The 24,513-nt window shown below is 39.5% G+C and overlaps 1 protein-coding gene across 2 annotated transcripts in view; it reads left to right on the top strand.

The window, feature by feature from the left end:
* The first annotated feature begins 1,456 nt into the window (after positions 1–1,456).
* RC3H1 (ring finger and CCCH-type domains 1) overlaps positions 1,457–24,513 on the top strand; it is an 87,006-nt gene continuing 63,949 nt past the window's right edge. Inside the window, exon 1 of one of the 2 annotated variants that reach the window (XM_043568541.1) lies at positions 1,457–1,761. The gene's annotated coding sequence lies outside the window, so the exon portion shown is untranslated. The remainder of the gene's footprint in view (positions 1,762–24,513) is intronic. The other variant, XM_043568540.1, reaches the window with a different exon arrangement.

The raw sequence follows: 24,513 nt of genomic DNA, 5'->3' as shown, positions 1-24,513 counted from the left end.
TAATGGAAGTTGGGTTATTTGCTTCACCTAAACAGGGAAGTTGGCATGTTTGCCTAGCAACAGCCGCTAAAACCTTCTGTTGTGGAAGGTTCCCTAGGAGTGAGAAGAAGGGAGGAGGAGGAAAAACAGGAGGAACAGATTAATCTGTTTTTCCTAGCAGGGGACTGAGGTCTGGCTCTTTGAGGAGGGAAAGGCTATCCAAGAGATAGCCTTTAGATTAGCATTCTAACCTAATCCCTCCGTGATAGCTAGAAATTAGTTATTGGTAGGATTGGGGTTACTACCGAGGAGGCTGAAGGGAAGGTTACAGATTTAGCGCACTTCAAAGGCAGTCAATTTCATTCAATAGAAAGACATCAATAGAAGACATTCAATAGAAAGACATCCTAAAAAGGAGCTGAAATCTCAGTACAGGAGGGTGTCAGCAACTGAAAAGACCTCCGCTCAGAGTTTAGGAAGGTGTGTGATAATGTGTTTTACAAATATTATGAAACACTGCGATTGACTTTATCGAGTTAAAGGCAGTAGCTTCTCTAAATATAGTACTGTTCTTGGTATTGGTGATGCCTGCAGTGAAGAAAGGACAGGAAAGCAAAATCTCTGCTCTCTTGGTCAAGACCTGAAACAAAAAAAGGCATAATGCAGAGGAGTTATTAACTGGGTGTGTGTATGAGGACCATCTCCACTGTGGACGATTTATCTTGAAATTGGGACTGTTATGATACCAAAAGAATTCCATTTCTCTCCTTTAAAAGCACGGGTTTGGTTAAGCGTAACTGGCTTGAAGGGGTCTCCCACTACCTCCAAATCAAAATGGTTTCTTTTCCATAAGGGAGAAGAAACTTTCAATTATCACAAGGTTATCTTTTAGATCCAGGGAACTTTTCCATGGGCCGAAATCTTTCCGTTCTGCCCCAGACACCTATCGTCGGTTCACATAGGCCTGGAAACACATTTTGGAGCAGTGAGCGTCCAGGCCTTTGGGCCGTTTTCGCCGCGTTGGGAAGGGAGACTCTCTGGGACTCGGTGAGAGCGGTGACCAGGGCAAAGCTAGTGCGATCGGGAACCCGGATAAAACAAGACAAGAATAAATTCTCTGGGTGGGGGAGGGGGATATGAAAAGGAACCAAAGTGGAGGACTAGAACGGAGAAAGCCTAGGGGTAGAGGGAGTGCAGAGTTCGATGGAAACGTCAGAAATTTCCCAATCCCCCCGCGCCGTCTGGCCGCTCGCCTCTGGGCGCAAAGACGCTGGTGGGGGAAGGCAGGCGGACTGCTGGACCAGTTTGGCTGCTCCGGGCGTGGGTGCGCCCCGCGGGGAGGCGGAGAGCGTCGCGGGCCTCCCTCCCGGGCGTTGGCGGCCGGTGACTCAGAGCTTTCCTCCCGCGTCCGCCCCGCCCCTCCCCTCCGCGCGCCCCGCCCCACGAAGGAGGAGCCTCGCCATCGTCCCCGCCCCAGTCTCCGGGGCGGGCCGGAGCCCGAGGAAGAGGAAGGGGACGAGGACAACGAGCGACTGGGAGGAGGAGGAGGAGGAGGAGGAAGAGGAGGCCGACCAACAAGATGGCCCCTGCTGCAGGAGCAGCCTCAGCAGCAGCAGGTGGGAGGCCGGAGGCGGCGCTGGCGGTGGCGGCGGCGGCCGTGGCCCGGCGGCCTGGGACAGAGTCAGAGTCGACGGTGGCGGCGGCGGCGGCGTTGGCTGCCGCGGTGGTGGCGACGGCCGCGGGGACTCGGAGCTGAGAGGAGCTGCTGCTCGGACCAGCGCGGTGAGCGAGCGGTAGGCGGCGGCGGCGGCGTGGGGTGCGCGGCGGCCGCCGCCCGGCCCCCGTCGGGAACAATAGGCGGCCGCGGCGGGGAAGGGGCCGTCCTCGCCCGCCCTCCACCCCTCGGCGGTAGCGGCCACCCCTCCGCCCCCCGGCCCTCGGCTTCAGCCCCGCCGCCGGCGGAGGGGCTTGTCAGCGGCCCGCGTCCTTAGGCCTTAGGCCTCCGAGCGCCGCGGGGAGGGCCTGCCTGGGTGGGTAGGCCGTGGGGAGGTGCGGACGCCGCCCGGGACGAGGGGAGGGCGCGGGAGACTTCGGCCGGAGGGAGGGGGCCCGAAGGCCGCCCAGCTCGGCGGTTACTCCGAGGGCCTCGGCGGGTGATGAGTGCGCGCAGGAAATGTTTTTTGGACCCCGGGTCGGTGGGGGGTGGGGAGATGAAGGCGTCTGTAAACTGGTACCGCCTCCGCCTCCTGGCACCCGGGGGCTGCTCCCCTCCCTAACCCCTGAAGCGCTCCCCTTGCTCGGCCAAGTGGGTTTTAACGGTGTCCATTTCCCTGAAAGCTCCAGGAGATCGAGCCAGATGGTCTTTCTTCCTGCTGGCGATCGGGAAATTGTGTATGCGGGTGTCTTTTAAAAAAAAATTTAAGTGCAACAACAAAAAACAAACAAGGTAAAATGTGATTATCGATAAGGGATGGGGAGGGATGGAGGACTAAGGGATGTTCTTAAAACATCTCTTGGCATCAGTTCTCTCTAAACATCAATTATGCCCACGTCCCGGGTGAGAGTGAAACAAGGGCTCTTTTGAAGCAGTAATAATATAACTCTTGACATCCCAGAATAGTCCATGAAACTGGAAACAAAGCCACTTACTGGCAACGCGAAGACAAATTGTAATGTTTGAATAGAACTTTTCTTCGAACGAACCGTTTTGAATTATTAATGTGCCGCATAAGAAACAACATTAACATAGAATGGCCCTAACGAAACATTTCTTCAGGAGGGAAGTGGTTCGTCTTCAGGCTAGAACTTCTTGTGTGCTGTCTCAGGCTCCAATTTTGCATTTCAGTAGTTTATTCTAAGACTAACCTTTCCTGTAAGTTTGATTTCTGAAGCAGATTTTAATAAGGTTTCAAAACTTTTTTGGTAACTTTCAAAAACTAGAAACAACTGTTCTCTTTTGAATGTTGAGGTTTATGGAGAGGCAGCTCTTCATCGTATTTGCCCTGGGGTAGTGGCGCCTGTGATTTCAACTGTTAACTGCGACTACTAAATTTAATTTTTTGAGGCTTCCACCACGTCCATTTCCAAGTGGGGGCGGGGAGAATGATTCAAGTTATTTCTATTTAAGTTTCTACCTAGGTATGCAGAAATTTATATTAAAATAGTTTGGATGCATCCAGGAAGATTGCTTTCCACTATTTAACATAACATTCAGTTGTGTGGTCCAATCTAGTTTGTGTTCTTAAAAGGAAGATGGGCCTGTGCAGAGAAGATGCCAGTTAGTATCTTTCATCCATCTTTAGGGTAAATTCCTAATTAGAATTTGTGTCCTAATTCAAAGCATTTTTAGGTTATGTGAAGTTTAATGTACGGTGCTAGTCCTTAATTCTTTGATGAGAATTGGCAGTAAATAGACAATTAAATAAACACAAGATTGAACTGTCTTATTGTTTAGGATTGAAGTATAGTGGGTAAATGTGAATAACTTTTATGCCTAGCATAAATAATGTGGATATTTTGATTTTTAAGTGATGGGGAAAGAACAGCTTTCACATGCCTCCAGCTAATGTGAATGTTCTGGGAATAAGTTTTAGAAAGGACACTTTTTTAAGTGCTTAAATTCATGATTTTTTCTTTTTTTATGCTGAATTTTGTTAGGTCAGTACAAAATGCAACTAAAGACAGGTTTGTAAATTGTAAGTGGTTAGTGTGCTTTGTTATGAAAAAATCTCATCATGTCGTGACAGGGACTGATTTTCCTTATACTTAATATCCTTTGCCTGACAACATTTTTTAGTGTTAAGGGTTTCTGTTTGAAATTGGATGTTGATCCAACAATTTATGGGTTGAGTCTGGGTCCCTATTTTTGTTTAATATTGAAAAATCTTTTAGAGAGTTCTGGTTTTAATAAGTGCCAAAACTCTTTTAAGATGTGATCCCTGCATTGTGATATTTTATTGGTGTTTATTCTGATAATTTAAGTTTCTCAAGTAGTATTTAAGAATTTCCTTGTATTTTCTTCGTAATATTAGAAGTTAGTATATTTGATTCATTTGAAGATATTTGAAAAGGACTTTTGTAGCTAAAAGTTAAATTTTTAAGGCATCTTTGTTAAATGAGTAAAAACATTCTCATTTAATCCTATTTAGGCTGTAATATTTTGTGGTATTGTTCTCACTTTACATACGAAGAATCTGAGGCTAGGAGAAGCTATGTAACTAGCAAAAAAGGCCACATAATCAATAGGTAAAAGAGCTTACTCAAACCCAGGTCTTGTGGCACAAATTAGATGCTTTACTACTGCCACCATGTGTCTCAAGGTTTAACTTTGAAGCCTCTCCTATGTCGACAGATTCCTTGTTTTGGCCACAAGCTATGCTTTGTAATTCTGTACTTGTCTTTAGCCCTAATAGCTTTTCTATTAACATTATTTGTACCCTGCCAAATATTCGCTTACAAGTTTGAGAAAGTATGTATTCATGTGAATTACAAATGAAAGACTTATTTTTACTTTTAGCAGATTTGAACGTTGTTGATATAGAAACTCCTACCATTTATATAGGACAGATTTATAGTATCACTCTAATGGCTTCATGGCTTTAATTTGCTATGTAAACAGTTACGAAATTGTGCCTTTGAAATACTGCATGGAAATTTAAAAGTGACTTTAGAAACGTTCAGGGATGTTAAAGTTGGGTCAGCTAACATTTGAAATTCTTCATTTATGCTTTTTTAAAGCCATAGCCCATTTAGAATTCTGCAGAACTTTTGTTTCTACATCTTGGGGTTTGAATTGGAATTTTATGAGGGTCTAATCAGCCTACTCTCCGATAGATCTTGTAAGTTGTTGACACCCAGCAAAGTGAAGAATGCGCTGGTAAATGATCCTTGTTTGGTGGATGCCTTGGAGCAAGATGTTCTTTGGCAGGGTATACTGACCTGGTTTAGCTTTGGCCCTGACGCACAGGAGTTCAGGTATTCTTTGGGATTAGATTCAAATGGATTTAAATTCTCACATTGGCCTGCGTCAAAAACAGTCACAGATTTCAGTATCAGCCCGTTTTCTAGGACCCTCTTAAAGATCTTCTCTTTTGTTTAATCCTGAAATCTATGCTAGATTTGGACCAGCCTTGGAGGTTGTTCGGGCATAAGATTAATTTGTCTGGCATTATACAAAGGAATATTTCTTATTCCATAGTTTCTTAAGGTAGATTCTACACGTTTTCAAGTGTACAGTTTACTAATCCTAAATAATGATGTCCTACATCCCCGAGACAGTTAACTTTATAGCACATTTATTTATATCCATTACTGGTCAGACTTGTGCCTGTTCACTTCTTATGTAATATTCTTGTTTACTCTATGTAATATTAGACACTTGTATTAATTCACAGTGTTTTCCTAATTGGTTGAGTTTGGGGAGAAAAATTCTAGTAAAAATTTGAGTTCACCTTTCATGCACAGTTGAGCTGACTGAAATAGTGACCTGTTGTTGTAGAGGAATAAATATTTTAAGGTTCATTTATATTTTTCCTTGAGATTATTTACAAATGAATGTCATATGTCAACAATATTTTGATGTTTGTCAAGCATTTTAGCACCAATGTCAGTACTCATCTCACTGATTATTATCGTGCATATATGGTAATATTTAACTTAATATTAACGTGCATATATGGTAATGCATTTTATTTAAAAATCTCCAAGATCTAAATAGCATTTGAACATGGTAGCAGTGTTTTTGAAGAAGAGTTCTAAAGGGGTCATTATTATATATATATATACATATATATATATATATATATATATATATATATATACATTTTTGTGATGCTCATTTACTTATTTTTGAGAGAGAGAGAGAGTGTGGGGGAAGAGCAGAGAGGCAGAGGGAAAGGGGGAGAATCCCAAGCAGGTTTCACGCAGTCAGTGCAGAGTCCGATGCAGGGCTGGAAACCATTCAGATCGTGACCTGAGCCAAAACAGACTTGGACGTTTAATCAACTGAGCCTCCCAGGTGTCCCTTAACATAAAATTAAAAAAAAAAAATTTTTTTTTTAATGTTTATTTTTGAGAGACAGAGAAAGTGCAAGCAGAGGAGGGGCAGAGACAGAAGGAGACACGGAATCCGAAGCAGGCTCCAGGCTCTGCACTGTCAGCATAGAGCCCAATGCAGGGCTCAAACTTAGGAACCACGAAATCATGACCTGAGCTGAAGTCAGAAGCTTAACCGACTGAGCCACCCAGGTGCCCTGCATAAAAATTTTTTTAAAGAAAGTTCAGGTCATTTAACATAAAACTAATGATTTTATTTATGTATTTATTTATTTATTTTAAGCTTATTTATTTTTGACACAGAGAGAGAGAGTGCGAGCGTGAACTAGGGAGGGGCAGAGAGAGAGGGAGACACAGAATCCAAAGCAGGCTCCAGGCTCCGAGCTGTCAGCACAGAGCCCGATGCAGGGCTCGAACCCACGAACCGTGAGATCATGACCTGAGCCGAAGCCAGACGCTCAACCGACTGAGCCACCCAGGTGCCCCAACTAATGATTTTAAAGTGAGCAGTTTAGGGGCGCCTGGGTGGCGCAGTCGGTTAAGCGGCCGACTTCAGCCAGGTCACGATCTCGTGGTCCGTGAGTTCGAGCCCCGCGTCAGGCTCTGGGCTGATGGCTCAGAGCCTGGAGCCTGTTTCCGATTCTGTGTCTCCCTCTCTCTCTGCCCCTCCCCCGTTCATGCTCTGTCTCTCTCTGTCCCAAAAATAAATAAACGTTGAAAAAAAAAAAATTAAAGTGAGCAGTTTAGTAGCACTATATTCATGATGTTGTGCAGCCAACACAGTCTAATTCTAAAACCCTTTTATCACCCCCAAAGGAAACTGTACCCATTAGGCAGTTACTTCCCATTTTCTCCTCCCCCTGGTCCCTAGCAACCACCATTCTACTTTCTGTCTCTGTGGATTTAACATAAAACGATAGAGTCAAGATTAAGGGATAGTACTTTGTATAATTGAACATGCAGAAAAAACTTGGGATAGGATTGTTAGGGATCAGAAACCATCTCATTCTTTGCATGCTTCTCTTGAGTACAGTAGGCAGACTGCCAGAGACTCTTTATGTAAGAAAAGTTGAAAGTCACAGCGATTTGCAGTTTTAGTTTTTGATCATTCCAAAAGAGTTCTACTCAAATTCTCAGACTCATTTATATTTCCTTATTGGGTTATGAGAATTAACTAAATTATAATGTTCTATACAAATGTGAGCAACTAATACTTATTTTGCTCTTTGCAATTTGCCTTCTGTTTTCTCCCTCTCTGTTTTTTTTTTTTTTAATTTTTCTTAATGTGTAGAAGAAACTTGGAATGTGTAGGACTTACTTGAGATGATACCAGAAAATGATTGTTAGGTTGAAATTCTTTGATCTTTATGAATCTGTTTTATAATTTTATTCAGCTGATCTTTGAGGACATTTAGAGTTAAAATTTGCCTGACACTATGCTATTAATCCCATGTTGAATAAATCTTAAAAACCTAGGTTTTGGCTCTATACCTGACTCCTTCCAAAAATGTAGACACTGTTATAGAAGCAATTGATTTGTAGCTTGTTTTGATTGGCTTAGTTCATTGATTGAGAGAGAAAACTGTTGGACTTTTTTTCATTCTGGAATAAAGTATAATAAAGTTGGACTTCTGTAAATTTATTTTTCTAAGTAATCTCTATAGCCAACATGGGGCTCAAATTCACAACCTCAACATCAAGAATCACATGTTCCACCAACTGAGTCAGCCAGGCACTCCTGGTGGCTGTGAATTTAGAATTGCTCAATTTGAAGTTTCAATTTTGAGCTTTGGAAGTACTCTTTTATCCTTACCTTAAGTTCAAAATGGTACTCCCTTCCCTCCCCCCAATTAAATTGAAATCTTAAAACTTACAGTGTGAAGCACAGAACAGATTTCATATTAATAAGATTTTTTTAAGTTGGTTGGTTGGTTGGTTGGTTGGTTTTGAGAGAGAGAGAATCCAAGCAGGCTCCATGCTGTCAGGGCAGAGCCTGATGTGGGGCTTGATCTCGTGGAACTGTAAGATCATGACCTGAGCCAAAATCAAGAATTGGACGCTTAACCAACTGAGCCACCCATGTGCCTCATTAAAGATTTGTAGTAAGTTACAGGAAATCTATGTGGAGAAGAAAAATTTAAATTTTGATATTAATCCTCCCCTTTTTTTAAACATGATTTTAAATATTCTTATTCTCTTAATTGTTTCCAAATGTCAGAGTTCTTGATCAGACTTCAAAAACTTCAAAAGAAGTCCTTGGCAACCTCCAAAGTTACCTTACTAATCTCTTTTTAGGGGAAAATTTATTTAGTTGTAAGAACAACTTAAAAAGTGATGAGAAAGAATTACTTAAGAATATTTACAACTCAATGCAGTAATATTCCTGCTTTTCTTTAATAGAGACTTTTTTCAGAAAAGTAAACTAAATATTTGTGTTTTTATATACACCTCATTAATTTTTGATAGTGACATTTACTGGAAAACTAGTATAGTAAATCGAGATTCAATCATTAAAATAACAACTTTAAGGGAGATGATGTTTAGAGATCTATGCTTAAAAATATGGTTTAGTGGGGAGCGCCTGGGTGGCTCATTCAGTTGAGCATCTGACTCTTGATTTAGGCTCACGTCATGATCTCATGGTTTGTGGGATTGAGCCCCACATCAGGCTCCATGCTGATGGTGCAGAGCCTGCTTGGGATTCTTCCCTCTTTCTCTGCCCCTTCCCTGCTTTCTTACACACTCTTTCTCTCTCTCAAAATAAATGAACTTAAAAATATATATATGGTTTAGAGGCACCTGGATGGCTTAGTTGGTTAAGCATCCAACTCTTGGTTTTGGCTCAGGTCAAGATCTCACAGTTCATGAGTTGGAGCCCAGCCTTGGGCTCTGGACTGACAGCATGGAGGCTGCTTGGGATTCTCTCTCCCTCTCTGCCCCTCCCCTGCTCACACTGTTTGTTTCTTTCAAAATAAATAGAGTTAAAATATATATATGGTTTAGTGTGCGATTTGTGAATGGAGGATTATTGTATTGTTGACTTTATTATAGAACAATATTTCATCTATCCATGTCCCAGTTTAGAATAAGAAGTATACAAAAAGTTTTAATTGTCACAAGATTAATGAGCCAGATCATCTGCACTAAGGCACTGGCTTAGGAGCTCTCTTGGTTTTTACATAATTCTAATAAATTTGATTATTTTTTGATCCAACAGCAGATTAAAAGGTGCAAATTTGCTGTGGGAATAGAGGCACTATAGGTAAAATGGAGAGCAAGGGGACAGGTGACAGGGAAAAAACCACATTAGCTTGGGGCCTTGTAACAGACTCTGAGTATGTCATTAGTTTTTGTGTTGTGCTAATAACCTATTCCTGATGATAAAGTCATTGTGGGAAAATTCAATTGTGTTTTAATTTTGGGAGTCATAAAAATGTACAGAGTACATTTGGACACAGGCTTTGGAGTCAGATATATCTAGGTTCTCATCTTCTATCACTTAAGCTTTATGATTCTTTATCCCTAAAAATAGAAATGGTAATTCCTTCCATTAAAGATTTGTTTTGAAGTTTAAATGAGATAACATACATAGTATAGTACCTGATATCTAGTATTGATTCAATAAATGTTATTCTCCTCCTTAAATTCTGTTCAACAAAAATCATTTTAGAAAAATTTTCATCTAAAATATTTGAAAAAGTTTTGTTTTTCAAGGTACATATAAACTTTGTGTAAGTTAGGATTAAATATATGTGTACTTTTTTTTTTTTTTTTTTAAGATTTTACTTTTAAACAATCTCTACACCTGATGTGGGGCTCAAACATACAACCTGGAGATCAAGTCACATGCTCTACTGACTGAGCTAGCCAGGCACCCTGTATGTGTACTTTTGAAGGTAGTGGTCAGGAATGAGATACCATTCTCATTTTCTTCCCACATCAGTCTTTCATTAGTATGGATCTGTGCTGTTCAGTACCAACCACTAGCTACAAATGGCTACTTAAATTTAAAATTTTTTCCTAGACTTAATTTTTTTAGAGCAATTTTAGGTTTACAGAAAATTGTCCTGAAGATACAGAGTTTCCACATACGTCTTCCTTCTACAGTTACTTCTGTTAACATCTTGCATTATTGTGGGGCATTTGTTATAGTTGATGAGCCAGTTTTGGTAAATGGTTATTAACTAAATTCCATAGTTTATATGAGGGTTCACTTTTAGTGCTGTGTAGTTCTGTGGGTGAGAATGTCTTCTTTCACTTAGCAATGTAACATTTAAGGTTCTAGCTTGTTTCTTTTTACTGTTTAAATAATATTCCATTTTATGGATAAATCTAAGTTTTAGTTAATTAAAATAAAGGAAATTTAAAATTTAGTTCCTCAGTTGCACTAGCCACATTTCAGTGGCTCAGTAGCCACATGTGCCCAGTGGTAATTACCATATTGGAAAACGAAGATCTAGAACACCTTCATCATCTCAGGAAGTTTCTTATTGAAGAGTGCTGATATAAACTATCCTCCCGGGGTGCCTTGGGTGGCTCTTGATTTCATTTCGGCTCAGGTCATGATCTCGTGGTTCATGAGACTGAGCCCCACGTCAGGCTCTGCGCTAACAGCACAGAGCCTACTTGGGACTCTCACTCTGCCCCTTCCCTGCTGGTGCATGCTCGCTCTCAAAATAAATAAATAAACTTAAACAAAACAAAACAAAACAAAACACCAATACTTCCAGCATCCAGTTCTCCATTTATATTCACTCTCACAGAAAGCTTACTTTACATGATCTCAGTTTGTCCTCAAGCCTACATTTCCAGTGCTTGTTGCTTGTGTTGCTGGCAGCCCTAAACTATACATAATAAACTTGATTCCCAGAAAAAACCAGCCTTTACAAATAAATATTGTCCATTAATGGTTTCCTAGGTTTCTTATCAGGGTATCATCTTTTGCTCCATTTTTCATTGTTCCTAAAATTTTATTTTTCTCTAAACCTTTTGAATATTTATCAAAGGTATACAGATCTCAGAGCTAAGAAATGGCAGCACTGAGATGAGAATCTCGACCTTCTTATTCTAGTTCTCTCATGGGCTCCCCACCAATTGGGGTTGCCTTTACAATCACTTTTGAAGAGGTAATTGGAGACCATTTGATTCTATGCTATAGAATTTTTAACAGTATATTTATAGGTCGAAACTATAAATTTAATAGTGATATATTCATTCTTAAACAATTAGAATCTTAAATGAAGACATTTATCCCTTTAGCCGATTTCTTTCTATAATTCAGTTATGATGGAAAAATTTTTTGCTTTCATGTGTGAGTCATTTTTTAGGTAACCAAAATTAATTTCCAGGACTAATATGAATTGGCTGGTAAGGGTGAATAGAATTGAATTGAACATTATTGACATCCAGAATTCTCTGCTGGTACCTGGGTATTACACTTGGATTCTATTCAAACTACACTTTAATTTGTAAAATCCAATCGGTTACCACATGAACTTGTATCTTTTTTAACTCATCATGTTAAAGTTTTCAGAACTTGAAAAATGGAGAGCCTTGTGTTAGTCACTTTTGCTTGCCTTTTTTTTTTTTTTTTTTTTTTTTTTGTGATAAGTTGTACCTCTAATTTTGCTGATACTGTAGCCATTTTGTGTTAGGTCTTGATTTGACCTTCCTTGTACACTGACTATGCTTGCTCAAAAGTCAGTTTTGTGGAGACATTATGTTAAAGAGTAGTAGTCTTTCATATTTTAGTACTGTACTTAAAAAAACTTAGATTTTTTACCTTCCTTTTGAAATGCTTTCCCTATAATTACTGCTTTTAAAACCCATGTTTTATGTGTCAAATTTTGTATTAGTTACCCCATTGAAAGCAGTTTTTGAACTGTTTTTGATTAAATACTCTTTGCTGGAGTCTGGCTTTTCTTTAAAATTTCTAGAAATTTTTTTAAAAGGGTGCGGTTTTTCATATATTTAGAAAAATTGAGTTACAGTTTCTGTGGATTGACTCATTATCTAAGTCAGTTTTTTTCAGAAATGTCAATTTATTATGTAGGTATGCAGTTGATGAAAACCTGTTCATAAGAGCATAGAAGCCCCTTCTAGTTTTTCCTTCTACTGCTATTAGAAAAAGAGATGGTTTTGTGAAATAAGAAAGTCCTTATAATAATAGATAGATCTCTAAATGCATTTAAGAACAACTTAGAGAAGCGCCTGGGTGGCTCAGTTGATTAAGCATCCCACTTTGGCTCAGGTCGTGATCTCACGGTTAGTGGGTTTGAGCCCCACGTCAGGCTCTGTACTGACAACTCAGAGCCGGTAGCCTGCTTAGGATTCTGTCTCCCTCTATCTCTGCCCCTTCCCCTCTCTGGCTATGTCTCTTTCTGTCTCAAAATAAATAAACATTTAAAAAGTTTTAAAGAAAAGAACAGCTTAGAATATCACAAAACCCACAATAAAGCATCATTGAATATTGAAGTAGTAGCACCTAATCTCCTAATGATTGACATGCATTAGTTAATTCATTGTACTCAGTGTCAAGATAAAACTCAACAGCTTTTTAGATGCCTAATGACAAAATGGTGAGGGGATTGGAGGGGAAAGAATTAAGGAGTAAAATCCTGTCAATAGATTCTCCATATTTGGGAAATGTGTCACATTGTTGATTTTTTTAAAATTCTTTTTTTTAAGATGTTTTAATTTTTCTTTTCAGTTTATTTATTTTGAGAGAAAAAGAGCACAAGCAGGGGAGGGGCAGGGAGAGAGGGAGAAAGAGAATCCCAAGCAGGCTCTGCATTGTCAGTGCAGAGTCTGACACGGGGCTTGAACTCACAAACTGTGAAATCAAGACCTGAGCTGAAGAGTCAGATACGTAACTGACTGAGCCACCCAGGTGACCCTAAATGAAGACTTTAAAAAAAAAAAAAAATTTTTTTTAATGTTTGTTTATTTTTGAGAGAGAGCGCGAGCAGGAGAGGCAGAGAGGGAGACACAGAATCCGAAGGAGTCTCCAGGCTCTGAGCTTTTAGCACAGAGCCCGATGCAGGGCTCGAACGCACAGGCCGCAAGATCACGACCTGAGCCAAAGTCGGCCGCCCAACTGACTGAGCCACCCAGGCACTCCTACCCTAAAAGACTTTTTAAGAGCAGTTTTATATTCACAGCAAAATTGAGAAGGTACTGAGATTTCCCATATACTCCTTGTTCCCACATGCACAGCATCCACCACCAGAGTGGTAAATTTATTACCAAAAAAAAAAAAAGATTAAAGTTCATAGTTTACATAGGGTTCATTCTTGGTGTGGTAAATTCTGTGGGTTTGGACAAATGTGTAATGACATGTATTCACAATTGTAGTATCATACAGAGTATTTTTGTTGCCCAGAAAAATCCTGTGTTCTGCCTATTCATCCGTGTTCACCCCAGCTCCTTGCAGCCAGTGATCTTTTTGTCTCAGTAGTTTTGCCTTTTCCAGAATGTCCTGTAGTTGGAATTCTACAGTAGGGAGCCTTTTCAGATGGCTTCTTTTAGTATTATCTATGTTTTTTCATACCCCAATAGGCTCATTTCTTACTTAAAAAAATTTTTTTTAATGCTTATTTATTTTTGACAGAGAGAGAGACAGAACATGAGCAGGGGAGGGGCAGAGAGAGAGGGAGACACAGACTCTGAAGCAGGCTCCAGGCTCTGAACTGTCTGCACAGAGCCTGACACGGGGCTTGAACTCACAGACCGTGAGATCATGACCCGAGCCGAAGTCAGACGTTCAACCGACTGAGCCACCCAGGCGCCGCTAGGCTCATTTCTTCTTAATGCTGAATGATATTCCATCATCTGGATATACCACAGTGTATTTTTACATCTATTTACTGAAGAGTATCTTGGTTGGTTGTTTCCAAGTTTCGGCAGTTATGAATTAAGCTGCTCTAAATGTCCGTTTGCAGGTTTCTGTGTAGACTTAAGTGTTCAGCGCCTCTGGGTGTATGGCGAGGAGAGTGACTGCTCGGTTGTATGGTAAGAGTATGTTTAGTTTATAAGAAATACCAAACTGTCTTCCAAAGTTGCTTTCCCATTTCGCATTCCTACCAACAATGAATGAGAGGTCCTGTTGCTCCGATTTTTGCCTCCATTTGGTGTTGTCTGTGTTCCAGGTTTTGACCATTCTAATGGGGTGTGTAATGGTATCACATTGTTTTAATTTGCATTTCCCTGATGACTTATGATGTGGAGTCTCTTCCTATGTTTATTTGGAATATAATATTGTATAGTTGGAATCATACAATATGTAGTCTTTTCAGATTAGCTTCTTTGTCCTTATCTCTTTTTTTTAAGGTTTTATTTATTTAAGTAATCTCCACATCCAGTGTAGGGCCAACCCCAAGATCAAGGGTCGCACGCTCTTCTGACTGAGCCAGCCAGGAGTCCCTATCCTTATCTTTTTAATCTGCCACTTTACCTTTCGTTTTACTTAGCTTATGGGTATTTTTAAGGATATCTTTAATTTTGGAGGCACACTTTCTTCTAAATATTAAGTACCAGTATTAAAAAAAATTAACTCATTTTGTGGTGATACATCCTGCTGTCCTAAGTCCCCTTGCCATTTTACATTATCTTTTATGTGAATCGTCCCAATACTATCTTTAGAGATATGAAATTTGTCACAGTCAGGCAGAATAGTGATTTTTTTCAGTCACATTCAACAATTATTGAGCAAATATTACATGCCCTGCAGCAATATGGACTTTCTCTTACAGAAAGAGCATAGGATATATTGGAAACATCAGAGCATCTAATACAGGCTTGGCTAAAAAAGATTCTTGAAAGAGCTTCCTGAACTGAGTGGGACTTACAGGATGAGTAGAGGTTTAACAGTCCAGATTTAGGAGACTACTTGAGCCCAACAAGACCTAGAGTGAAAAGAATATATTGTGTGCAGGGAAAACGTTAATACTTCTGTTGGTAGAGAGTAAAATATGAGGCAGATGGTGATGAAAAATAAGATTAGAATGGTAAGTGGGGGCCAGATCCTGAAGATCTTTATGGCATGTTCAAGTTGGTCCTCATTAGGTACCATCAAAGAAATTGTTGTTGATGTTACTTGTTTTTCAAATCGAGGTATAATATACATGCAGTAAAAAGTAAAAATCTTAGAGATATATCTTAATGACTTTTTACATATATACACTTGTGGTATAACAGATTACTACCTAGATGAAGATATATAGTGTTTCTAGCACCTAAGAATTCTTTTTGCTCTTTCCCAGACCATACTTTTCCCCAGTGCCTCTCATCTTCCCCAACAGTTATGCTGACTTCTAACATCATAAACTACTTTGCCTCTTCTTAAATGAAGTCATATATCATGTATTCTTTTTCCTTCCTCTATAAATTAAAGCCTTCAGTAGGTGCTATTTGGTATCTGGCTTTGTTCATTATGATATCTGTGAAATTCATCTATATTATATGTAACAGATCAATCTTTTTATTATTGCTGTATAGTATTCCATTTTGTAAATTAATCACAGTTTATCCATTCTACTGCTGTTGGATATTTGGGTTGTTTCCAGTTTGTTTGCAGCTTTCTATGAATAAAGCCTCCAAGAACATTCTTGTACATGTCTTTTTTTAAAAATTTATTTATTGTTTTAAGTTTCTTTATTCTGAGAGAGAGACAGAGAGAGTGACGTGGGGAGGGGCAGAGAAAGAGAATCCCAAGCAGGCTCTGCACTGTCAGCACAGAGCCCGATGCGACGCGGGCTCTAACTCATGAACCATGAGAACATGACCTGAGCCGAAACCAAGAGTGGGACTCTTAACTGACTGAACCACCTAGGCACCACTTTGTATATGTCTTTTGATGGACAGAGTCATCTCTCTTGTGTAAATACCTAGGAGTGGAATTTTGGGGGTCATTGGTAGACTTTTGTTTGGCCTAAGTAGATACTGTCAGTTTTCCAAAGTGAAATGTGCCAACTTACACTGCCTGAGAATTTCACATGCTCATATTATCTTTGGTATTGTTAGTTTTGAAAAATTTTAGCCCTTCTGGTAGATATGGAGTGGTATCTCATGCTCATTTTAATTTAAATTCTCCTCCTGTGTAAACGATGTTCTGTAACTTCAGTTGGCGTATTGTATACCCATTGGCCATTTGGATATTGTTGGAAAGGTTTGTTCATGTCTGTTGTCTGTTTTGTTTGTTTGTTTGTTTGGAATTGAAGCTTCTTATTATGGGATATACATACCACTATTAGTGTTGGGTGTTCTCCGTTTTTTAATTGAGTTGTTTTGTCATGGAAGAAAACAGGTGAGTGACTAGCAGCTGTGTGGAGGGTAGAGGGAGGCAAGAACAAAGCTGGAGACTGAAGCCAGTTAAAGGGTAACTGTGTGGGGGCACCTGGATGGTTCAGTCGATGAAGCATCCGACTATTGATTTTGGCTCAGGTCATGATCTCAACAGTTCGTGAGTTCAGGACCTGGGTTGGACTCTGTGCTGAACAGTGCTGAGCCTGCTTAGGATTCTCTCTCTCCCACTCTCTCTACCCCTCCCCTGCTTGTGTGTGTTTTCTCTCTCTCAAAATAAATAAATTAAAAAAAAAAAAAAGTTACTGTGTGATCCAAGTGAGAGAGACTATATGCTCTATGAGAGCAGGGTCATTGTTTCTTTTAGGGCTGTATCTTCAGATCCAAGGACAGCGACTGGTATATAGTTGTAGGCGCTCAATAAGTATTTTTTGAGTGGATGAATATGGGTCCTCAGGGAAGTAGAGATGGAAAGGAATATATAGATGTAAAAGATAATAAAATTTTTTAATAGGAGTAGAAAAAGATGGAATCTAGGATGATTACCAGATTATCAGATTTGTACATTTGTACATTGTCAGATTGAATAGTGGTGTCACCAAAGAAGCAAAGACTGCAGAAGGAATTGCCAGTTTAAAAATAGGGATGTTTAGTTACTATGTGACCTTGAGCTTATTACCTAACATCTGTGCTTCAGTTTCCTTAACTCTAAAATTAAGCTTTGTAATGATACTAATAGGGTCATTGTGAGGGCTAAGTGAGATAATGCATGCAGAACACTTAGAACAGTGCCTGGCACATAGATGTACTCAAAAAAGGTTAGAGATAGAAACAAACAAAAATCCCTATCCTTGTGGAGCCTACATTTTAGTAATGGTGGGTATACACTATAACAGAGCAAGTAAAACATAGCATTATTGGATGCTGAGAAATATGGAGAAAAATTAATCGGGAATGAGATGGGAAGGAAGTGCATGTGTGTGGTGGTAGTGGGATTGGGGTTGAGAGATCAGTTTTATTTTTTATATATATTTTTTTTATATTTATTTTGTTTCTTTTAATTTTTTTGACGTTTATTTATTTTTGGAAGAGAGAGACAGTGTGAACGGGGGAGGGGCAGAGAAAGCAGGAGACACAAACTCTGAAGCAGGCTCTAGGCTCCAAGATGTCAGCACAGAGCCCCACATGGGGCTCGAACTCACGGACCATGAGATCATGACCTGAGCTGAAGCCAGATACTTAACCGACTGAGCCACCCAGGCGCCCCTATTTATTATTATTTTGTTAAATGTTTGTTTATTTTTGAGAGAGAGAGAGAATGAGCAGGAAGGGACAGAGAGAGAGGGAGACACAGAATCCAAAGCAGGCTCCAGGCTCTGAGCTGTCAGCACAGAGTCCAACACGGGGCTTGAACGCATAAACTGTGAGATCATGACCTGAGCCAAAGCCAGACTCTTAACCAACTGAGCCACCTGGGCACACTGAGATTAGTTTTAAATGAGGTGATCAAGTAAGGCTCTTCATAAGAGAATTCACTTATGAATGCTTGCAGGGAAATGAGGAAAAGGTTCAGGACTGGGGGAACAGTGGGGCAAACTGATGATAATTCTTTAAGACAAGAAAGCAGAGCTCCTGTTTTTACCAGAGAGTGTAACATTAGTAGAATAAGATCTGTTTATTGTGCAACCCCAGCAGTTAAACTTGCCTCAACCTTTTATCCCTTCCTCCCCGCAACACACAAACATACTACACAAACCTGAGCATGAATTTAATCCCCCAAAGGTCATCATTATGTATTTTGAAGGAAGTGTTTTGTGTTTAATTCTGCAGTAGTAACAACAAATCAGTATATTCTCTAACAGTAGTTACTATTTGGGAGTCAGCAAAATATCTTCATTTACAAGTTATATACCTTTTATTTTATAAATCAGATACATTGTAGCTGTAAGCTTCTGTGTTTGGAGTCCATGTAGTAATTTGTCCTTTTTTTTTAAAGTCCTGAAATGTAATTTTTTGCCTGGGATAACAGTCTAGAAATAATTCTCAGTTGGAAAATGAATCCATACCTCTTATTTTGTTTTGGATTATTTTTCAAGCATGTGCAATTGCAAATCACTGTGATTTTGTTTTGTGGAGATAGCTTGAATTCTATCAGACACATTTCATAGAAATAAACAAAGTAATGAAAATGTCCTTAAGTCTTGGCTAGTAGGTGACGGGGACAATACATTTTATTAACACTATTATTAAGTATGTTAGATTATGTCTCTAATGCAAAAATTTCCTAAGTCCGATGATATATTCAAGGATCACCCACCTATATGCATCACAGGTGTGTTGCAGTTTACCTCTTCTGTGTACATCTCCCTGTTTTCTCTTTGTCGCCCAGTTCTAGAATCAGTCACACTCCTATGATCACCACCAAGGACACCTAAGGCACAGGCTCCCTGGGGAAAAGTAGAAGCAAGTAAAAGGAAAGAAGTGGGGGCTATTATTGTGATGGATATGTTGCTTTGTTTTCTTGAGTAAAGAGGGACTCTGTTCTCAAGTTTTGTTACTGACACCACTACTGTTTTTGTTACAGTTCACCACCAGAAATCTGCTGGTGTTCAAAATCCAAATGTCATCACTGCTTCAAAACTGACCTTATGAAGGGTATTTTTCTAACTGTGGTCAGTTTAACTGGAAGTGTTGTGTAATAGTTTAAAAAGTATGAATGTAGAATAAAAACCTAACAAATATAATGTTGAATTATTATAATATTATATTATATAATATTTTATAATAATTATTATAATTATCTTCGGAAGCTGAAACACAAAAGAATATATATATGTATACACACATACATACTGATGGTTCCACTGTATAGAGTTTTTAATCTGTGGTATTAGAAGTTAGGATAGTAGTGGGGCGCCTGGGTGGCGCAGTCGGTTAAGCGTCCGACTTCAGCTCAGGTCACGATCTCGCGGTCCGTGAGTTCGAGCCCCGCGTCGGGCTCTGGGCTGATGGCTCAGAGCCTGGAGCCTGTTTCCGATTCTGTGTCTCCCTCTCTCTCTGCCCCTCCCCCGTTCATGCTCTGTCTCTCTCTGTCCCAAAAATAAATAAACGTTGAAAAAAAAAAATTAAAAAAAAAAAAAAAAAGAAGTTAGGATAGTAGTGACCTTTGAGGAGGAATAAAAGAATAATGATTGGGAGGGATGGTGTGGGGGCCTTCTGAGGTGTGGTAATGTTGTATATCTTGGGTATACAGTTGACCCTTGGAGCAGTTTGGGGGTTAGTGATGCCAGCCCCCATGCAGTGAAAAATCTGCTTATAACCTTTGACTCCTCAACTTAACATCTAATAGCCTACTGTTGACTAGAAGTCTTACCAGTAGTATAAAGTTGATAAACATGTGTTGTATGTTGTGTATATTATATACTGTATTAAAACTAGAGGGAAAAAATGTTGAGAAAATCATAAGGAAGGTGAAATACATTTACTTCCTTACGTACTATATTATTGAAAAAAAAAATGCACCTATAGGCAGGCCAGGCCAGGCCAGAGGCAGTACCAGGGGCAGGCCTGGTCCTGGCATGGTGATATTCTGCACCCTGGTGACCTTGGCTCAGCAGGGGCAGCTCCTGGGCAGCTGGCTGGCTGTGGCGGAAGCCTGGAGGCACAATACAGAGGTCTCATCTGCCTGGCAGTGTAGCATTGACCTGTGCCACTGGCAGCTGTAGCCACATGTAAGTATAGGTGGCCTCCCAGAGACTCTGGGGCCTGGGCCCTGTTGGGGGGTGTTTGGTGAGGAGCCAGTGCCTGGAGGATTGGAGGTTGAGGCCACTGGATGTGTTCCTCTTTCAGCTCGGCCTCCTCTCTGCCAAGCCCCCCTGTGCCTGACTCACCCACCCCACATATACAACCCTTCACCCAGAGGGTGACCTGAAGCCCTGCCCCATCCCAGGGTGCCCTGGGACTGCTGACTGCCTCCACAGGTCTGGTGTCCCTGGGTTCTCAGGGCAACAGGCACAAGCTCTGTACCTGTCACCTTTGATTTGGTCTGTGGAGAGACTAGGATGGGCAGTTGTAAGTAAACACCTTGTGCCTTTGCTGTCAACTCTTTTTTAAAAAAAAAAAATCTGCATGTAAATGGACCCATGCAGTTCAAACCAGTATGGTTCAAGGGTCAGCTGTACAGGTATGCTTACTTTGTGATAATTCATTGAACCGAACATTCTTGATCTCTATGTATGCGTTTCTGTAAGCTACACTTTAACACATTTTAAGTATCTTAAAATATATAGAAAATAAGATTCGTTTTCTGTTTTAGTCCTGTGATTATTCTCAGTGAAAAGTTCTAATAAAATGTTCCTTGTGATTCTCTTCAAAAGGAATGTATTATTTGCAATAACCTAATTAAAAAATAAGCTAGTAGGCTTAAATAGTTCCAGGGGTCCTGTACTAAATTTACTTAATTTGAAACTGATCATGCTCACGTTAAACGTAAAACAGATCTTTATTTTTGGCTAATAAAATAATTATTAATTCAGTAAAAATTACAGGTGCTGGAAGTTGGAAGATACTGTATTACAGTAGAAAAAGTACAGGCTTTGCAAAGAATTGGACAAACGTGGGTTCATATTATGACTAGACCACTAAATTAGCTGAGTAACTTTGTTTTCTTTCCTTCCTTCCTTCGTCAGTAGTGGTGATAGCTATCTCAGGAGGTTGTTGGGGGATTAAATGAGATGATCTCTAAGGGCTTGGCACTCATATCCCAAGTGGGATTTGGGGGTGAAGAGGGAATAGTTTTGGAGAGTGTATAAAGATAGTTGTAGGTAGGAAAAAAGAAGTATAACCTGCTGAAGATCACTAAGGTGATGATGTTAAGGAAAGTTAAGTCTTTAGATTATAACCAGTAAATAGTAACAACATCTAGCTTGGGAGTATACGAATCTATCAATGTTAAGAGTTAATAATGCTTCTGTGGCACATCAGCATGAAGGACTGGTAGCATGGGTGACAAGTATTAAGTTGGAATATAATAAGTTTTAGACAGATTTACGTTGAGTTTAAGTGGTTGGTACATATTTTTTCTAGAGGACGTGTCATCCATGCTGTGCTTTGAAAATGTTATCATTTTGGTATACTTGACTGCTTCTCCCCTTAGTATTAATTTATGCTGTAGGATTAAGAAACTAAATTTAGGCATGTTGTGTTTATGAAGGTACTTCAGTATATTAGTAATTTTTAGGGCCTTCATGAGGATAGATTCACACTTTTAAAAGGTTGTAATTCAATTGAGAACTTTTCGTGTTTCAGGGTCACTATTACATTCAGTATTATGTATTCTCAAAAGGCTATGATGAAATTTATACATGTTATGTTATGCTTTAATTATATAACAATTAGATATCTAAGTTGAGTGGCTGAAAACAACCTTTTATTTGGTTACACTTTTGAGTCAGCATTTGGGGCAGGATTTAGCCGTGTGGTTCTGCTGCTGATCTCCATTTAAGTCACTCATGCAGCTTGAGTCATCTAGCAGCTCACATTGGGGCTGATTGTTCCAGGGGACTGAGCTTGGACAGTTTTTCTCTGTTTTGTTCTCTGTCTAGGCCCTGATTGTCTCAAGGGTGTAATAATATTTTATAAGGTTATTATAATTAAAAGATAATATACTTTAAGTTTTTAGAATATATTTTTTACGGTTTATTGTATTTTTGAGAGTATGAGCAAGGGAGGGCCAGAGAGATAGAGGATCTGAAGTGGGCTTGGTGCTGACAGCAGTGAGCCTGATGTGGGCCTTGAACTCATGAACTGTGAGATCATGACCTGAGCCAAAGACATTTGAGTCACTCATGAGCCACCCATGAGCCCCAAGTTTTTGGAATATTTTAACCCATAGTAAATTCTGTTACTATTTTAGAGCTTAGCATTCTTTCAAGTCTCCATTTGTTTATATTTAACCTATGATTATCTCCTTCAAAGATAGGAATGCCAGCATAGCTTGCTAATAAGTGGTATCCTAGAGGCCTTCCGAAAGATAAAGTTGAGGGTTTTTCTCTCTGTTTGCCAGCTTTGATATATTAAGACTCATTTGCCCATGTTAAAAGTTGCCTGCTTAAAATAATGAAATAAAAACCTGGATTTTATATTTGAGTTTATAAACCTTCAGGTACCTTCTTAAAATCTCCTTCTTCCAAAATGGAAATTGTGTGTGTGTTCACTGGAGAGCAAACTATCGGTTATTTTAATTGCATTTACACCTGATAATCTAATTATTGTTAAACTGGGGTATAAGAATACTTGGATTTTTAAGCTTTTAAAAATTTTTTAAAAAATATTTAGGCTTTTAATATCTGGCTTACAAGTTTGTTTTGTAAGTTTAGGGGAGTAATTGTCTAAAATTGGAGTTACTTGTTACCAATGTTAAATTTTGGCCACAGAGAGTTTGTCATTATGTTGCTGATGTTAAATACCTTTTTGTCCCCAGTGTCTTAAGGTGCAAAGTAAGATTATTGATTTGAGATTTTTTTCAAGTTTTTAATTTTTTTCTTGTTTATTAGTTTTTTGTCTTTTTTTTTTTTTTAATCTTAATTCCGGTGTAATTAACATACAGTGTCACATTAGTTTCAGGTGTACAATGTAGTGATTCAACAATTTTATACATTAGTCAGTACTCATCATGGTAAGTGTACTCTTAATCCCCTTCACCTATTTCACCCGTCCCCCTCCCCACCTCCCTCTTTTTTTTTTTTTTTAATGTTTATTTTAGAGAGAGAGAGGGAGACAGAGGATCTGAAGTGGGCTCTGCTGACAGCAGAAGAGCCCGATGAAGGGCTCGAACCCACGAATTATGAGATCAAGACCAGAGTGCTAAAGTCTGGCTCAGCTGCCTGAGCCACCCAGGCGCCCCTCTTTTTAAATGTAAACATCTAAAGCTGCACACTTCTCTCTAAACCTTGCTTTAGTTGCATCTTATAAGTTTTTGTATTGTATATCTTCATTGTCATTCATCTCAAAATAGTTTCTGGTTGCCCTTTTCACTTCTTCTTTGACTTATTGGTTATTTAGGTTATTGTGGTTTAATTTCCCTATGTTTGTGAATTCCCCAAATTTCTTTCTGTTAGTAGTTTGTAATTTCATTCCATTGTGGTCAGAGAACAGAACTTTAGCGATTTCAGTCCTCTTAAATGTATTGAGACTTGTTTTATGGTCTAGCATATCTGCCTTGGAGATTGTTCTGTGTGTGCCTGAAAAGAATTCTGTTGTTAGGTATTCTCTGGATGTCTTTAAGGTCTAGTTGGTTCATAATGTTATTCAACTCCTATAAATCCTTGTTGACCTGTGCATGCTAGTCTAGATGGTAAGGCCCTAGGTTTCTTCCCTAGCAGCAAGCTTTCCATTAGCTCAGTTGACTTTTTGTTGGAGAAAACAGAAATACTCCAGCTTGATACATTTGCTAATGTGTGTTGGCTGACTTTTTTCTGTATTAAAACCATAGAGAAAATAATGAGAGGGGGAAAAAAACCAAGATACTCTCTGATTTTAAGGAACTTAGAGTCTAGTTATGGCTTAGCTAATTGCTCTATTGAGGGTATTGTTAACAGGGATAACTATAGTTAAGAAATCTAGTAATCTAGATAAGAGATGTTGGTAACCTAAACTTAGATACTGGGAATGGATGGGAAGGTTTAAGGAAACATTAAAATGAAATGATAGGGCTTGGTGACTGATTAGTTAAGGGGGAGGGGTTTGAGGAAAAGGGAAAAGTCAGTTGATGATGCCCCATGCTTCTGTCAATGGGTAAGTGACTAATCATTGACATAGGGAACAAAGGTTTTTGGTAAGGTTGAGATGATTTGAGATGCTAGTTAGACATGGATGGCTAGTAACCAATTGATTATATGGCTCTGGTTGGCATTGAGAAAAGAGGTCTGGGGAGCCTGGGTGGCATAGTCAGTTAAACGTCCCACTTTGGCTCAGGTCAAGATCTCACAGTTCGTGGGTGCAAGCCCCACATCAGGCTCTGTGCTGGCAGCTCAGAGCCTGGATCCTGCTTTAGATTCTGTGTGTGTCTCTATCTCTCTGTTCCTCCCCTGCTCTCACTCTGTCTCTCCCTCAAAAATAAATAAACATTTAAAAAATTTAAAAAAAAATAAAAAGAAGAGAGGTCTGAACTTGAAATACTGA

Source organism: Prionailurus bengalensis, chromosome E4 (genome assembly GCF_016509475.1).
Source record: "Prionailurus bengalensis isolate Pbe53 chromosome E4, Fcat_Pben_1.1_paternal_pri, whole genome shotgun sequence".
In the NCBI taxonomy this organism is placed as follows: domain Eukaryota; kingdom Metazoa; phylum Chordata; class Mammalia; order Carnivora; family Felidae; genus Prionailurus; species Prionailurus bengalensis.
The sequence above is the reverse complement of the archived record's forward strand: the minus strand, read 5'-3'. Positions and strand labels throughout refer to the sequence as shown.